We start from the raw sequence: 19,264 nt of genomic DNA, 5'->3' as shown, positions 1-19,264 counted from the left end.
GCCTTATTATCTGCAGCTAGGATACATTTCAAAGTGCTAACTTGTGATAATTAGCAGTACACAACAGTGCTGATACTTTTTGGGCATCCCTCCCCACAGACTTTTCTTTAAAAATCCTGATGAATTAATCAGTATTAAAATGTGACTGGATTGCATTTTCTTTTACTTATTTAAGAAAATTGGAAATGCATTAACAATATGAGCCCGATTGCAAAAGATTTACTCTCAGTGTATGTGACCACTTATGGTGTATGTGAACGCAGGTGTTTTGGAATCTGGCCCTCACTTTATGTATGTTTATAAATAGGCGTTACACTGAAGTAAGTCACTCCACTGAGAGCTACTCCTTTGGAATCTGGCTGTATGTTTTTCAGGCAAAATCGGAGGTGCTACTGTTTAAATATATCTAAATCACTTGGTTGCAAGGGTTTATTTTGGAAGTGGCAGTTTGAAGCTGTTTCTTATACTGCATTCCAAACAACCATTGTCCAAGTAAATGAAAGTCTGAAGGTATGGTAAATGTAACTGATGACCTACATGCTGGAGGGATAGGTTCCTGACCCAGAGACTCCCCAGACTCTGGAATAGATTGCCCATACATGTCAAGCAGAGTGCCTCTTTGGTCCTCTTCAAAAGGAACCTTGACGATTGGATGGGAGAAAGGAAATTCATCCCGGGGATCACGTGAGTCGCCCTGCTAGACAGGGGTCCAGGGAAGTAAATAGTCTGGGAAGAAATAGCCAGGGAATTGTTATGGCTAGGCTTGTATAGGCCCTAGGGCTGATAGCCTAGTACCAACCTATGAACCTATGAACTAGAATGAGGTCAGACAAAAGAACAGGATGATAAGAGACTGACAGCTGGTAAATGGACTAAGATATAATGTCAAGCTAAGTAAGAGCACATTAAAAATCTGAGTGACAAGTCTAAAATACATGAGTCATATTCTAACAACAAATAAATCTGACATGGCAAAATTAAAGTTATTTTATAGGTGCCACAGCCAGAGGACAAGATATTACAGAGGTTTCAGAGAATGAATCAATATCTTTCAAATTCTGAACCTAACATATTTAAGTCTCTCTCCCCCCTACTTGTAACTTAAAGCAGCACTTAAAAATAAATAAACAAAGTTTAGTTTGCATGTTATTTGTCAGACTATGTTAAGTAAAGCATTAAGCTGTAGCATTTAGTACCATGACGACTTTTTTTTTACATCTAATTTCTTTCTTTCTTATACAATTCATACTATAGTTTTTGCTCTTGGTTATCATTTAGCACTATGATTTATATTCTTTCCTTACAACTAATATATATCCTTTTTATACCTTTCATGCTACAGTCTTTGTTCTCCCGAGTTTCACATGGGGAATTGGACTGGACCAGTAGGATTTTACCGGCTTAGCTAATATTAAATAAAAAAATTTTTTTTTCTTTTGTAATTGATAGACAGGAAAGTGGGAAATATTCATGGGTCTTTTTTTAACTTAAATTTCAACAATGATACAAAAAACAACCAGATGAATGCATTCCTATTTAGAGTGCCACATCTACACCTTTAATCAAGGACAACAAAGTACTTACAATAAACCATGTTTAAGTCACAGGAAATGCCACTAAATGTTTTGGCAGTGGTTTGACAAACACTGCAGATATTCACTTCAGTCTTTGTATCTCCATTCTTACTGAAAACTGAGAACGATGTACTTCTGCAAACTGTCGTCATGAAATGCCTACAAAATCGGCATTCCGTAGTTAAGCATAACAGACAATATCTCAATAGCCTTTGAGAGATCTTCGTAAAAATTCAAAGGGTTTGAACTTGGAACTGCTGGCACATACTCCACAGAAGACTATTATTTCTTTCTAAGCGATTCACATGCAGAGCAATAATGAAATTGGCTAGGCCATATTGTTTGACCAGTGCAAGGACTGGCATCTTTCCAGTGACAGAAAATGTGTTTTTCTTTTCATTTTTTTGCTTCTTCCACCCAGATCAAGTGTAGCCTCTGATTGTTCTCCCATGTATCTCTACTCACCCAACTCCAGATCCCTTGGTGCTTTTTAATGGGTGACCCACATGACTCTTTACTACGAGGGGCCTGATTCCTTAGAATTTCAGCCTCACAGTATCTCGTTGTTTTGTCTATAGAGAGAGGGATCCTAAGGGGCATTGTGCGCATGGACGTGGGAGTCATCACTCAGTTTCCTGTCTTACTTGGCAATTGAGAGACAGAGGTTATAGAAAAAAAGAGATTACATCTATTATTAATGAGACTGTTACCCTCAGAGAAGAATGGGTGAAACCCTATTACTCTGAGGGATCAGCCATGTGTGAGATGACGGGACAAGGAAGTTTTAATAGGGATTAGTAGAGAATGTCAGTTCCTGTCTTTTATTCTAGTAATGTCAATGCCATATGCAATAAAACTGGCTGATACTGATGACAGAGGATAGAATAAAACAGACAGAAGGGGAGAGTCCAAAATTTATATTTAAGAATAAGAAATCATTGAAGAGAATGCTGTGTTATGGGGCAAAAGAAGATATATCTGATAGAATTACCTCAATTGGAACTTTTCCGTGCAACAATTCTGCATTTTGTGATTATATATCTGATGAAAGTAGATTCACACATCCAACCATGTGACAGGTTTTTACCCCAAAGTTGTATGCCGACTGCCTTAGTAAAAATTTAGTCTACCTTGCTATTTGCAAGATATGTTCTTGCTTCTATGTAGGCAAGATGATACGCCCCTTGAAAAAAAGGATCAAAGAACATTTGAGTGAGATTTGTAATGCCAGGGCTTCAAATGCACTGGCCAGGCATGTTCGGAATAATGACAGTAGTCATGCTTTTAAATTTGTGGTCCTACAGTTGATTGTTCAAAATAAGAAGATAGGTGATTTGGATAATTAAATTGAATTAAATGAATTAAGATGAATAATAAGGTTGCAAACCAACAAAGAATTCGGCTTAAATGACTCTGTCCCTTTAAATCCAGCATTGAAGATCCGACCAATTAAATTAATGAATTTAAGATGTGTCGAACCTGATTGGTCTTGCACTATATAAATAGGAAGAATGTGATTTTAAATTAGGTCTGATGAGGTGCTGATACGAAGCATGAAAGCACTTATCTTATTTTACATTATTTTTCAGCTTGAGTTTTTGTTATTTTAATAAAGTGTATGCTTTTTATTGAAACCTTCTGCTGGATATGTATTTTCATTATTGCATCATGATCATCACTCACTCTCCACCCAGTCACAGACCCTAACTGTGTGGGCATCAGCTAGTGCAATGATGGCAGAGCATCATTGCTGCTCCCTTTACTTCACAAAATGACAAGTGAGGCTTCAGATATTTACCAGAGGATGCAAAGATATTGGGATTGCCAAGCCCTCCCCCAGAATAAAACAGCTGGCCCTCAGCCACTTCATCCTATCCCTAAGTTAACCTACTGGAAGCCAAAGGGTGCTTGGACTCAGGTTGCTAGCATCCAAATGGATGCCCTGTCTTTGTGGCATTATATTGGCTGGAAGTCACTTTTCAAGAGAATATATAAATATATAACTTTTTTTGTTTCTTATATAATGCAAAATTATATAGATGCATTCTAGCTATGCAGTGCATTCCAGAATAGAAGTCATATAGCCACACCTCATAGAAGCTAATGATAAAGCAGTTTGGCACTATGTGAATTATAATTAACAATTCAGGTTTATTAGGGGATCTTTTCAATGCAGAACTGTACTTCTGAAACTGTTTACACTTTTTACTAACATTTTACGAAGATACCTGGATATTAGTTAAAATAAATGCATTTTTTTGCTCTTAAGCCCAAAGGTAATAAAACAGCTGCCACAGAAGAAGAATATTGCTGCTAGATTCTATATGGATGGAAATCTAAAATGGGCATTTTGGGCAGATATGATAATAATAATAATATGATAATCCTGTTAAGTCAAAACATATGTTATATGAAGCAGTCCTATAAAGTGCCAGGAAATAAAAGCTGTGATAATTATTTTTAAAAGGAATGACTTCAGCTCCCAAATACAAGACCTTCCTCCCAATGGACTAAGTATTTTGTGGATGGGTACAACTGTACTGTTTCACTGCCCTGATAATCCAGATCAATGCTGACAGGTTACTCCTTCAGAGTTTTACAACAGTCAGGTATATTAAATTCTGTCTGTAATATAGAAACTCATCACAGTTTTCTCACACTGAAATACACATACACACATTATATACACACACTCACACACATACACACACACGTATAAATACAGATATATAGATAAACTCCATATCGCACAGACTTCTTACGGGAGACTTATGCCTGGCCTATACAGCAATCCAAGACTCAAACCTAATGAACTTCCTGCACATCTGTAAATCAAATGGGACTAGGGCTACCTGTTCCAGGCACCTAAATATGGCCTGTGACGTAAATAGGACATGCTGGCGGGACAGATTTATCTCCCAGTGACTGCTGCATCTTTGGAACAAGCTACCAATTCACGTGAAACAGAGCACCTCTATGACACTCTTCAAGAGGAACCTGGACGAGTGGATGGGTCATTGTAACTTGTTACCGGGCATGGAGCCTATGATGATATGGACAAGTGCCAGCATAACCAGCTGGAGTTTTGCAAAGAATGATATGTCCTTTGAATATCAAACTGATTTATACAAGATGCATGTGTTACAAATGTATTAGCACTGTATGGTATGTCATTTGTATATCAAACTGATTTTGTACAGATGCTTGTGTTGAAAATGTATTTGTGAGCTTTGCTTGTGTTAAAATGCATCAACTGTGCACCCTGCTGAAATGAAGAGAAATGTACATGTATTATTGTAGCTGAATTAAATGTGTAATGTGTATGTTTTAGTAGAGGATAATGGCACAGCAGAGGTTAACTTTAAGAAAAATAAGGGAAATGCAAATGAGTTGTTAAACTCTTAAAAGGCACCCCACAATGCTGAACAGGACCAGAGTGATGGGTCTGAGGCAGATCCTTTGTCAATTAGCTCAGTGAAAAGAGTAGAGGCCCCAGGCACTGCCATGAACATTTGGATGCGTGTTGTGGCCGTCTGTGCTAACTTCCTGTCTCAGCTTCAAAGGCAAATACTGTGAGAGCCTACAGTCAGGTGTCCAAATGAAGTCATTCAGTCAACCCACTTGGAAATTATACTTTAGATATTACAAAGAGAAATCTCAAGAGTATAGAGTATTCTGTTTGGGAAGCCTGATCAGAAAGACCCTCATAGCATCTTGCCTTGCGGTAGTAAGTAACTTAACTAGGGAACAGTAAAATTCTCTTAGATATAGTCAGAAATACAGTAAAGCTTAGTTTAGATATTGGTTTTCTTTTATTTTCTGAATCTGTCCATCGAAGTTCATTCAAATATATCCTATGATTTAAACTGTGTGGTTTACTGTAAATATATATTCAATATATTCATGTACTTCTATTACTTATTATTAAATATACTTAAAACTTTTATTGTGGCTGATCCCTGTAGAAAGTACTTAACCTTTGAGAGTGCTTATATGTACTTGGTGACACTGTGTAGGCCACTCCAGAGGGCCTAGCCATCTTGGTGAACTATCTGTGACAGCCGTGTGTGTGTGTGTGTGTGTGTGTGTGTGTGTGTGTGTGTGTGTGTGTGTGTGTGTGTGAAAATTAAATCTTAAAAAGTGTGTGAGACAAGAAAAACTGGGTTTATAGAGAGGGTGCTGGAGGACTTGGCTTGGAGACACTGCTGAGAACCTAACCCTACAGCTGTACCAGTGGGAAGTCTTATTGGGGACCTGGAGGGAAAGAGATATAGAGACCTCCAGACCCCGGGCTGAGTGTGTTCCCTGTGTGCTCTTAAGGGAAATTGTACTTGATGCAGAGAGGACTGCATCTGCAAAAACAGAGTGTATCCATTTGTATTCCAAGTGCATGTCCCTCTCCAGTGTCAGTGGTGAGAATTCAGGCTCCTTGATTACTGGCCCAGCATGGGGACGACACATATTGGTGGCCATCACATAATGTTAGCAGTGGTGGGCATCACAGAGCCCACAGCCCTCCTGGACATGGCAGTCATCACTAGATGCAATCTTGGGTATAGCCAGGCATTGCCATGGTATTACATTGAAATGAAATGGTTAGGCTTGAGATTACCTCCAGGTCAACAGCCTAGTAATCTCCTATTATCCTATGGTACAGCTATAGGCAGATAATGAAACCTAGTATGGAAATTTAGTCCTCCACCCTTAAGGATAATGCACATCTTCCTTATGTTAGAACAAAGCAATAAAGGAAAAACTAGGTACAATAATGACCACTCTTGATATCAACATACAAATTACTAAAACAGACCATTGTCAAAACTTCTTATGTAAAATCCATGTCAAAGACCATTGTGCATCCTTATTAAAAATAGGAAAAAAGGCTTCACGGATGTATTGTTTGTTAAGTACAGTTTATTAAGTTAAAACAAGAGATGAGTGCTTTCTCACTTGTCAGAGTATAAAGCCCTATCAACAGATTACCACCTTTGACAAAGTACATCTCAATTTATTGACAGTGATTGGTAAAAGAAATTCTGCCCAGCATTATGTACTCCACCTATTACATGCAATCGCCCCATAGTAATGCACACAGTTGTTTCACACAGAAAATGCTACTTGCACTCTCTCCTACTCATATGAAAGTAGAGTAGCTTCTTTTATACTCAGACTAACCCATCGAGACAGACTAACCACTTTTTAAGTGTGACCAACTGAAAAACATCATAGCAATACTTAGATTGTTTCACACATGCATATGCATCTCAAGCTATGTTCACATAACTTTGATGAAATGACAACAGACCTGATGATTTTTTTATACACAGAGATTAAATTACTCCCAAATTACCATCTTCCTTTATTTTTTGGTCAACTCCCACCGATTGTCAGCTTACATCCCAGGCCACCTAACTGGCCCATTCATTGCCTTTCAGCCACCAGGACTGCAGTTTGGATAGACTGGAGAGAGAGAGAGACAGACAGACAGACATACTGTCAGCCAAAGGATTTTGTGTCCTAATCGCCGTGTGTCAGACTCAGGTTCCATCAGACATAAACACTAAGGTGAACATCCCCTACTTCTGTAGTGATGTACCTATCTGGGGCCCCATCTAAAAAGACCATGCAGTGGTGTACTATGAGGCTATTCCCTGCCTGTGCAGCAGCCAAGCCCTCACCAGACTGGCATACATGTCATCTCCAGTACGACTGGCATTCACTAATCTTCCTCTCATCATTGGCTCCTCCACAGCCAGGGTCACTAACTGACCCTCAATCACTTAGGTCACATGCAGGGCCCCTTCCCTCTGTACCAAGCAGCAGACAAATTACTACCTTTTAACCATGTGCACTTCATATATTTCATTGCATTCAACTGAGTGAAATTCTGGGTGAAGTAAATGTTTACTCAGAGACACACACACACACACACACACACACACACACACACACACACACACACACACACACACAAAATAAACTTATCCCATCATTGCTTCAATGATGATTATTTGGTGGTACAGTTAATAGCATACCCGTTCCCCAAATCATATCACTGCTAAACAAAAAATAAACAAGCAGACGTACATACCACATTCCTCCCCAGATAATTCAACATCCCCTGGTCTGGAACAACTTCCTTGATGTTTCAGTCATTGCTGTAAAAGAAGCACATTAGCATACAATGTGCCCAACGTACATCACCTGCCACTGTTCAGTCAGACCTAGAATTAAAACGGTATAATGGGTTTATATTTTTTTATATACACGATGAACCACGTAGCTAATCATGCTAAACAGGTCACTCCCTAGTGAAAAAACAAACAAAAAAAAAAAACTTACAATACTGATGAATATGATGATGAACTAGTTTCAAAAAGTACTACAAACTGCATGCCATATGAAGCCTGAGTCACCTTTGCTACCGATGCAGGAGCACTGCTTTTGACTGGTGAGATAACCTGAGGCATGACACTAGTATACCTTGTTGCACAAAATAAATTACTTTTAAAAAAGTATGTATGGTTTTATGCCTGGTTATGCCCAAGCAGATGACATGCAGTAAATGTATTGCCTTACTTCTATAATGATTTAAGCAACAAATAAACAAGGCCCAATTATCACAATAGTACTCACGACAAGGGGAAGATAAGCTTCCTGCAGTCTAAAACAAAACAAACGACAACATAATTAAGAAATAGATTTAAGCACATGCTGCATGTAGTATTAACAAAGCAAACTATACAGAAATTCATTTACTCTAAGCTTAGACACAGCAGAGAGGCTAATCAATTTTTATCCCAGCATTGACTACAACATGACAAAAACACTTCATCTTACACAGGAACAAACTGTAGAAAATGATTTGTTCTGGTGAGAAATCATCTGCTCCAAACAAGACCCAATTAATTTTGTGATGGATTCACCACTAGCCTCACAGAATACATTCTGCAAAGGAGGGACTTTGGTTTCAAGCTGTTTGCTTTCTGCAGGATCCACACATTTCTGGCTCACAGTCAAACTACACAAGCTCTCCCTTTCGCTATCACGTGGAATGGCCTGTTAAAGTCAAGGCTGTGTCTGCCTGCTGTGACGTGCATACTTCTGCTAAAGGAATACGCTTTGCCTGTACAATTCACTCAGTGCTGAAATTGTGCCAACACCTTCAGGAACTGTGCACCTTTCCTGGGGAGGCAGGGATGGGGGTTGTTAGGGTGGATCTCTGAAACCAGAGACACAGAACCAAAAGAACATTTTAGCCCGCAGGGAGTTTTTCAGTCAGAAACTAGACTGGCTGGCAGAAAAGGTGTAAATTTAGGCATTACAAAAAGAGAAAGAGAGAGAGAGATAGATAGAAAAAAACAAAGAAGGCTTATTTCAGGCTTAAAGTGACATGAACCTGTTAAAAGACATCTATTTTAGTTTCTGCTCCTTTACTTTCTATAACAGTGACACATATATTGTTACAGTTCAGAGATATCAAAATTCCACACTCATATCAAGCTGATTTTATGTAACAATGCACATTTAGTTTGCTGTAGGCCAGCCTGCCTAGACTTTGTTCTTCAGCATGAAAGCTCTTGCATTTCTCATTGGTTTCTTCCTTGTCTACATTTTATCCTATTCCGGTCACTTTGAATCTACCTTTTTAGTGTTCCTTCTCCTCCCACTGACTCATGAAACAAGCTGTTACTATGTCACTGAAGTTACCCTGCATAATTATCTGAATAACAGTTTTAGGAATAATGTATGCTAAGCTTCACATTTCACTTAACGGCATGCAAAAAGCTTACGGTCTGAAGACTCTAAAAATTCAGATCTGATTAGTGGTGTACAAATTCACTTTACTTATAGACTAATTATATTAAAAGGACAATATTTAATATTATACTAAAATGACAATATTTAAGTACTTTGTTTTGGCTTACTATGTAAGTGTAAATATAGACAGGCCCTCCTCAGACATGACCAGCTGAAAGGTTATCTATCCATCTAGCTATTTATTTTGTAAATTACTTATACCTGTGAGGGTAACAAGTTGGGTTTGGGAAATCGTACCTCCCTATCCTCAGGAGTAGCATTCAGCTCCTGGACAGTGAGCGCAGCATAGCTATGGTGGAGTCCACTTTCTCCACTTCAATTCATGATCTCATTCTATCAGTAATTAACCCAAAGTTCATAACTACGGGTGATGACTGGGACATAGACTGATTGGTAAATTGCCTGCTTCTGTACCAGAGTCTAATGCAACACCTACTGTATGGCTGTAGTTATAGTTATGTCCTGATCGATCTCACAATCCCTTCTATCCACAATGAGGTACACTTAAGAGGTATGGGGGGACGTGACTTTGAGACACTTGCTTAGCTGAAAACGGGTAGATTGAAATTTGCAAGAGCATTATGCTAGCATACTATTTTCTGCACTGACCTGTTCAATAGTCTGCAGTTATGATAACAACCCCAAAATGACAGACTCTAGAAATAACCATGATGGAGCCTTACAGATCACTTTTCCTCCCTTCTGCCTATGTACAGTAGCTTACTGTTATGTTAAGGGCAAGGGGCAAATAAGAAATGGGCAAAATGTCTACTACGAAAATGTGGACAGTTGAGATAAATAGACTAGCTCCTTAACTTTGGGGCATAACAAAAACTCATGCAAGGCAGAGCCAACAGTTAAATTCCATTGGAGTGCTTCGTTCACCACTTCAAAGAGAAGTTTCTTCTTAGTACAGTCTTCAAGCCGCCAGTTGCAGATTCACACAATGCACAGATTCACAAAACACACACACACAAAAACATTCAAATAGTCTGCCACAACCTCATTAATGAAGCACGGGATGAGAAGTGGGCGTGAACAAAATCTTATGCCAGCAGGCAGCAGCTCACACTGGAGGAGTCGCTGGGAACATCAGCACAGCAAAAGCATCACTGATTGGATGCTATAATAATGGTCAGTTATCTCAGCCACTGACTGATTGTGTGTTGCTGTAGATGGAGAGGGGGTGAAAGAGCACAGCAGGAATCAGGCTCTGGTATGTGCCTATTGGATGGACTAAGGAACTGGAGGATGGGTACAAACATCTCAGTACAGTTAGGACAGACTTGGAGACAGGACTCCGAGATGAACACAAACTTTACGTGGCAGAAAAATAAAAAGTGACTAAAAATTGCGCCCTTTACCAGGCTCACCTGTACAGCGCCCTAGGCGGTCGCCTAGTATGCCTATGCCTTAAGGCCGCCATGATGCCATGTTTGTGGGCTACACCATTCAATTATACGACTTTTCCATTAGCATAACTGTGCTGCATTTCTATAGCTATTATCTGATGGCAGTCTGGGTCATGGCTGGAAGCATACTAATCTGGTTAACAAATAAAAGTTACAGTCTAAAGGAATGTCTTTAAATTTAAGCTACAAGCTGATATGGGGGCAGGTATACTCATGGCCTGAGCTAGCTGAAGATCCATGAGGAGGAAATGTTTCCATTCTTCTTCAGAGTATTTCAAAAGTGTTAGGAACAATGACTTTAGTCCAAAGGGCAACCTTTGCCAAAAAAAAAATCTGTAGCACCTTGACAGAAAAATCTTTAAAGACTATCAAAGCTAGCTAACAATGATGAAGAAGAACACTTAAAAACAAAAAAATGAACAAAACTAAGTTCACCAGTTGTTATAACTCAAAATGAGCCCCCCTGCCCTCTTTAATAATGGGCACTAACCCTAACCTTAATGCTGTCCCTTCCCTTAACCCTAACCCTACACCGCACCTTCATAAAAACCTTCCCGTAGCACAGCCACCATTCAGATGAATGTGAGGCTAGTGTTATGGGGAGGTTGGTGTTAATATTAGTTTTTATATATATATATATATATATATATATATATATATACATACATACATACACACTATAGCATTTTGTGTGTGTGTGTGTGTGTGTGTGTATATATATATATATATATATATATATATATATATATATATACACTATAGTATTTTGTGTGTGCGTGTGTGTGTGTGTGTGTGTGTGTGTGTGTGTGTGTGTGTGTATATATGTATGTGTATATATATTTACATACACATATATATATATATATATATATATATATATATATATATATATCTTCTTCTTCTTCTTCTTCTTCTTCGGCTTTTCCCGGTCAGGGTCGCCACAGCGGATCACCTTGTCCGCACATTGAATGGCAGTGGAGTTTTACGGTGTCGAGTTGCCAGCCCGGCGCCCAACCTTCCACAGAAGGCACACTCACATGCACACCTAGGGCCAATTTAGAGTGTCCAATCCACCTGCAGCATGTCTTTGGGATGTGGGAGGAAACCGGAGCACCCGGAGGAAACCCACGCGACCACAGGGAGGACATGCAGACTCCGCACAGAAGGCACCCCAGCCGGGGATCGAACCGGAGAACCTCTTGCTGTGAGGCGGCAATGCTAACCACTGCACCACCGTGGCCGCCCTATATATATATATATATATATATATATATATATATATATATATATATATAGGGTCTATATTAGATCACCGAACGCTTAGGTAAGTGAATGGTGATTAATTGACCCCATATAAGTGAAAGCTTACAAAACCGAACTGTCAGAACAGCAATTTTTTTCCAACAAAAAAACAAAAAAAAAAGAAAGCACAGTAAAACATGAGATTAGGTGAGGGGCAAAGTACCGAAGCGGCCAAGCAAATTCTTTCCCAGGGAAAGAATTTGCTTACATGCCACTTCAATATTTTGCAGTTTCGGTTTTGTCAGTTCGACCAAGACGCATTTGAAAACATGCGTCTTCGGTCTGCTGATAGGAACCCTATAGATATATATATATATATATATATATATATATATATACACACACACACACACACGCACATATATAGAAACCATATACACACATACACAATACTATCAAACACATACAATGTAATGAACTCTAAATATGCTTAACCAAATTTTCTGCAGTAAGACTTTAGAACTTTTTTCATTTGCTTCCAAGACATCAGAGCACTCATAATATTTAAGTGGCCATTAAAACAGCTTCTATCAATATTTAGATGGAGTGCATAATTGAACATGTTTATGCCATCAATATCTAAAATGGCACCAATGCTTTCTAACATTCTAATATATGTGATATTTTAAGGTTTCCTTTTTCTTGTAATTGACAGTAGAAGATGATGTTTGAGTGAGGATTTGAACAGATTAGAGGTGAAAGAATTAAGGCAGCAAATATGGTTAGATGCTTTTTTTTTTTTTTTTTTTTTTTTTTACCAAGGCTTAATTGCCACTTCAGTGTTATGAAAGGAAGAACCTCCATTAAATGTTCCCATTTAAACCATGGGGTCTGAGGGCACTATAAGGTGACTTGTAATAAATTTACATAAACTTTATGGACTAAATTAAACTGAGCACCCACAGGGTTGTTTTTATCATTCTTAAAAAGCTCTCCTGTGTTTCTGAAGCTTACTATGTAAAATTCTAGTAGATTCACCTGCATATAAACTGCCCAGGATGGTAACTATTTGAAATGTCAGAACCCACTAAAGGGAGTCACAAGATGTGAAAACTGAATGGCGAAAGAGATGCCATTTCTCAGAATATTCCCTTTTCTCTGATGTATAGTAGTCTCAGAACTGGTATATATAAGTTTAGAGGGTATAGGGGGCTTGCCCCCCCCCCCCACATAAGGGTGCAGGGGGCTCCTCCCTGCAAAAAGAAGTGTTAAGGAGAAGAGCAATTTTCAAGATTTTGCTCGTCTCCAGGTTTTCAATATTTTTTTGGGGAGGTTGTCAGTACTTGGCATTTTGAGTGCCAACATTTCAATAGGGACCCTACGAGCACACTTAAATGCTTAAACAACTTTTTTTTTTAAATTACAAGACAGCTCCTTTGTCTCAAAATAATTTCCACTAATTCTAGAACAGGTAGTTCTGATGTTAATTATGATAACATTCTGAACAAATTGTTTTTAAATGTTCATCTTTGTCATTGTTAGGTCTGATATACTTTACAAGGCTTTACTGCTAATGTATTACAGATTTTATTGTTTTAATAAAGGTTTGATTTGTGATTTTAAGTCAGTGCTGTTAAATATTCCACATGTATAAACTTAGCTGTTAGTGAGATAGAAAAGTTGTTAAAAAAATCAGTTGACTATATCTAAAGAGCATCTCTTCCAAATGGTGCTCTATGGCTGGACAACACAGAATAATCTCTGATGCATACCTCACAACTGCCCAGACTTTCACAGAATGTCCAGATTTTTGCCTCATATTTTTGGCATTTTTCTCATAAAATTGTTGTTTTCTGGCAAATCACTAGGAAATCATTGATGACGGAAGTCAGAAAATAATGGCAGAAATTTGGATTTCAGACTTGTTGAAGTAGTCCTGACAGGAATTCTAACAAACAGATTATGTCTACCTGTGAAAGGCTAGTTTCTTTGTCCTTGCACCAAAGGAAAAAAAAACCTTTTCCATTTGGATAAGTATGATTTTGTGGTATTCTGCTTTCTTGCCTCTCTCAGGACCAACAACACTTCTGTAGAGTAGATTATAGTATTTCAAATCAAAACTCAATCTGAAAAGCTGTTATTTTGAGAGTGCTCAGGTGAGGATAAATAGCAGATCCCTTTACCTGGGTGAGCAGGTTTATCACTTGGGGGAGAATGTAATATCTCTCTCTTTGAGGGTCAAGAGGAGGGAAAAATAAATGTTACCTTGGCCAGTAGGGGGTATGAGTATCATGTTTGGTCTGTCTTACCTCACCTTGATCAGTACCATAGGGATCAGGGGAAATGGTGGGAAAGCATTATGAAAAAGTCCTGTCCATTTGAATGAGAAGCCATCTGCTCTCCGTGACCCTATCTGTTGGATTCTTGAGCAAAACCTTTAAAATTGTGTGTTCTGGTGAAAGACAAAAAGGTCTGTGCTGGGGTCAACCCACTGATGATGAGGTCCAGCGAAGTTTTCCTCTTTAGCATTCATCCATTGGGATTCACAATGTCCCTACTCAAAGAATCGGTTAAGGTATTACTCTGGCCCATGATGTAGGATGGTATCAGTGTAAATCACAGTTGTTGTGCCTAGAGTCACATCTTTATTGCTAGGATGCACAGGGACTAGGAATGAGTTCTCCCTTGCTTGTTGTATGCACTGCAAAACTGTGGTGTTATCTGTCCAAATTTACAGTGCTCCTGGGGATAGGTTCATTTGAAAGGATTTATTAGATAGAAAAACTGTCAGCAACTCCTTGTGGTACATGTGGAGTTTTCTTTGCTCTGGGGTCCAAACACCTTATGCCTTCATAGGTCCTAAGTTTGCTCCCCATGCTACTTTGGAACCGTCTGTGATAATGGTCTTTTTTGTCTCTGCTGGACAGACGTGTGCCTGGATTCAGTTTCATGATATCTGTCCACCAAGAAGCTACTTTTTCAAGCATGGCAGAACAGACAGCAGGGTTTCCAGGGGTTGGATGTGTTGGGAACCATTGAGGTTCCCTCATGTGTAATTTTGTCAGTCATAAGGATGCATAATGCCATGAACCCCAATGCTCTTAGCTGTTCTCTTGTAGTGATGTCTTCCTTGGGAGTAAGCTAAGCATGTTGTCTATCAGGAGGGGGTAAGAAGGTGTTCTGTTGCACAGAGTCTATCAATGCAACCAGAAAGAGAATTCTTGTCTGGGACTGAAGCATCTGATACGTGTAGAAGTGCATCGGACAGAACAGCTAGAAAGAACTGAAGATGGTGCCAATGGATACCTCCCTTATTCCCTGACATTTGAACATTGGCTACTGGATGTCCACTGGCTAGGGATGATGAAAAGACTCTGGAAATCAGGCCTTCCATGCCTTCTGCATAGCAGGAAGCCCCAAGGATCAGTATTGCAACACTGGCTGTGAACAACAGCTGCAAAACTCGTATACAAGTAAAACTGAAGGCTTTTAATGAGTAAGACTGACGGTTTAGTTCATCTAAAAAATAAACTTTAGTTTCTAAGAATCTTAATTATGTTCACTTGTTTGAGACTGCACAAAGTCACAAAGTGTGACATTCCCCTTTAACAATTTGCCATACATTAATGTTCACTGAACATGCATGCCATGGAGCACCATACAGTCATGTTCACTGAGCATATGTGCCATGGATCACCATACAGTTGTGTTCACTATTCAAGTGCCAGATCACCATGCAGTCATGTTCACTGAGCATATGTGCCATGGATCACCATACAGTCATGTTCACTGAGCATACATTCCATAGTACATCATACAGTCATGTTCACTGAGCATGCATGCCATGGTGCACCATGCAGTCATGTTCACTGAGCATGCATGTCATGGTGCACCATGCAGTCATGTTCACTGAGCATGCATGCCATGGTGCACCATGCAGTCATGTTCACTGAGCATGCATGCCATGGTGCACCATGCAGTCATGTTCACTGAGCATACATTCCATAGTACATCATACAGTCACGTTCACTGAGCATGCATGCCATGGTGCACCATGCAGTCATGGTCACTGAGCATATGTGCCATGGATCACCATACAGTTGTGTTCACTATTCAAGTGCCAGATCACCATGCAGTCATGTTCACTGAGCATATGTGCCATGGATCACCATACAGTCATGTTCACTGAGCATACATTCCATAGTACATCATACAGTCACGTTCACTGAGCATGCATGCCATGGTGCACCATGCAGTCATGTGCACTGAGCTTAGGTGCCTTTGTACAGGCACACAATATGCAAGCACATAATGAGCTTATTTTTATTACTAGTGGTACAAAATGCATTACAAAAAGCACAGCTGTCTGAATTGCAAACATAACCATTACAGTTTTAGTGCCTCCTTTAGCTGTGCCAAGGAACTATACATTTTACTTTTGTTTGAACTGTATTCTTCCATATTAAATGCCTTCATATTTGCTTTGCAATCAGTTACATGCTGTGCTCGTCTAGTGTTTCCTTCTCTCAACAAACATATCAACCCCACTCTACGCTACCAGTAGTGGTTTAGTATTTTAGCTTCTGCCACTTTTATTAAATTTCGATCATGCTGTGCACTCTAGTACTTAACCCTTGACCTCTGCAGTGCTACAATAACCAAACACCCTATGTTGTTAAGCTCATTTGCATTGATAAATACCTGCTGACTCTTTCTTCTATATACTAAACGTGGCAGGAGAGATTTTTAGTTCAGAAGGTGCAACTCCATTATCTATGTGTTCACACTTCCACAAAGATGTTTGCACTGGTGACTGAAAGCAGCTACTAACTTTAAGAACCTTTACTGAGGCTCCTACCATTTACAGCCCTTCTTCGGAATATGAGACTTTGTTTTTTGCCATCTATATCAAATGGTCTCTGGGCTGAGATTCATCTTTATAACTCCATTTTCTGCTTACTGAACAACACCTGTTCTTTGGACTAGTTTGTTGGGCTGCTATTCTTTCATTTCGCAGCCTGTGCCAAGACTACTCAGTACATGACTGTATTACTACTGCCTTGGCTGAATTGCTGTCTCAGTGTCCACAGCCCTTTACCCATAATTCATTTGCAATGCCTGACCCTTATACGAGCAATACAAATAATGTACAAAATATGAAGTCCCAAAGTGTGATATTCTCCTTTAAAAATATGCCATGCTGTCATGTTCAGTCATGATAAATCTGGCGCTATAAGGCATATGCTGTACTTTTCTGGATTGTCTGAAGTATGTCCTGTCTGACCTTTGAGCTTCAGCACTTCTTAGCAAAGACAGCAGTAAAAAACTAGGGTGCATAAATGATCTGCATACATGGTTCTCCCTGAATAGTACATATCTATTTATCTAGCTGTGAATGCAAGTACGAAATAAAGTCAACTGTGGAACATGGCATTGTACTGTATTGTTGCTGCTTGCCTTTTGAATCATTGCTGCTTGTTGTTTCTTGAGTACTGTGTATATGTGCCACATTTTAGCAGGAACTCATGGTACCTCAGGAAATGTTTGTACCTAACTGAAATATCTAAAAGTACTTCATAACTGTAACTAATTACAACACACCCAGTGCCAGATGAAAAGGTATAACATATTCCTGTGTAACTCTTTGTTTGGGGTTGTTGAGCCTACCTACATACATCTCTGCTTACAACTGCAAGGTGGCCTCGAGTTCCTTACCTACATCTTCAGGCTACTAGCTGATTCCCGTACTAACACATTGTTTTTATTTTTAATGCATCTTTTAAATTAATCATTAATCCTTAACACTCTGCTACTAGGTTTTCTCATGCTAGCCACCCCAGCGTAGCAAACAAAAGCTTGCACTTTATTTATGCTGGTCAGGTTTGAGCTGACCTGTCCATTAAGGAGCTTGGAACATTTGCACTTCTAATTATACTTAATTATTCTGAAGTCCCTCCCCACCTTTCTTATGATCTCTGCATCAATAATGGCTAAACTTCCTATTTACTGGATTTTGTTGACTGAGTAGACACCACTGAGTATATAGCCATTTCTTTACGGGTAACAATGGGACCAGCTCATTGGAGATGGGAGCTTTAGCATTTACATGAACCCCTGATTTATGCAGAGGCACTCTCTGCCTAATGCTTTATCAATGGGATGGGAGCTTTAGCATTTACATGAACCCCTGATTTATGCAGAGGCACTCTCTGCCTAATGCTTTATCAATGGGATGGGAGCTTTAGCATTTACATGAACCCTGATTTATGCACAGGCACTCTCTGCCTAATGCTTTATCAATGGGATGGGAGCTTTAGCATTTACATGAACCCTTGATTTATGCACAGGCACTCTCTGCCTAATGCTGTATCAATGGGATGGGAGCTTTAGCATTTACATGAACCCCTGAATTATGCAGAGGCACTCTCTGCCTAATGCTTTATCAATGGGATGGGAGCTTTAGCATTTACATGAACCCCTGATTTATGCAGAGGCACTCTCTGCCTAATGCTTTATCAATGGGATGGGAGCTTTAGCATTTACATGAACCCCTGATTTATGCACAGGCACTCTCTGCCTAATGCTGTATCAATGGGATGGGAGCTTTAGCATTTACATAAACCCCTGATTTATGCACAGGCACTCTCTGCCTAATGCTTTATCAATGGGATGGGAGCTTTAGCATTTACATGAACCCCTGATTTATGCACAGGCACTCTCTGCCTAATGCTGTATCAATGGGATGGGAGCTTTAGCATTTACATGAACCCCTGTTGTTTCCCCATGGGATGGGAGCTTTAACATTCATATGAATCCCTAATTTAGGCAGATGGAATCTCTGTTTAATGTTTTACAATGTGGTTTCACCCTGGTCACATACCTCTCAACTGTCCAGATTTTCATAGAACATCCAGATTTTTGCCCCATATTTTAGGTCTGTTTCTCATAAAATTGTGGCTTTCTGGCAAATCACTGAGGACTGAAGTCAGAAGAATAATGGCAGACATTTGTGTTTCAGACTTCATATCCTTCAGAAAATTCATGTTAATGCAAAACTTGGTATTCTAGCTACTTTCTAAGTTTTAAAGACCAATATTTTAAAAAAGTGCCCCTATTTTTGGACCTTTGTCACCAGATTATTTGTGACTTTGTCCAGCTTTCTTGCTCTAAGAGGTTGAGAGGTATACTGGAATGCAACATTCCCCTCTTGTTTGC

General features: G+C 39.3%; 1 protein-coding gene across 4 annotated transcripts in view; it reads right to left on the bottom strand.

Moving 5' to 3' along the window:
* The window catches only part of LOC122792993 (probable JmjC domain-containing histone demethylation protein 2C), a 1,041,568-nt gene that overhangs the window by 812,078 nt on the left and 210,226 nt on the right, over nt 1-19,264 (bottom strand). For 2 of the 4 annotated variants that reach the window (XM_044060615.1, XM_044060618.1), the window contains exon 2: nt 7,666-7,798. The exons of 1 other annotated variant lie outside the window; for it this stretch is intronic. The gene's annotated coding sequence lies outside the window, so the exon portion shown is untranslated. Of the gene's footprint in view, nt 1-7,665; nt 7,799-8,414; nt 8,537-19,264 lie in introns of those variants that run through there. One more of the 4 variants, XM_044060617.1, reaches the window with a different exon arrangement.

The sequence above is a fragment of the Protopterus annectens genome, chromosome 2.part0 (assembly GCF_019279795.1).
Source record: "Protopterus annectens isolate FY-2018-M chromosome 2.part0, PAN1.0, whole genome shotgun sequence".
NCBI classification, from domain to species: Eukaryota; Metazoa; Chordata; order Ceratodontiformes; family Protopteridae; genus Protopterus; species Protopterus annectens.
Note: the sequence above shows the minus strand (reverse complement) of the source record. Positions and strands in the feature narration are given on the sequence as shown.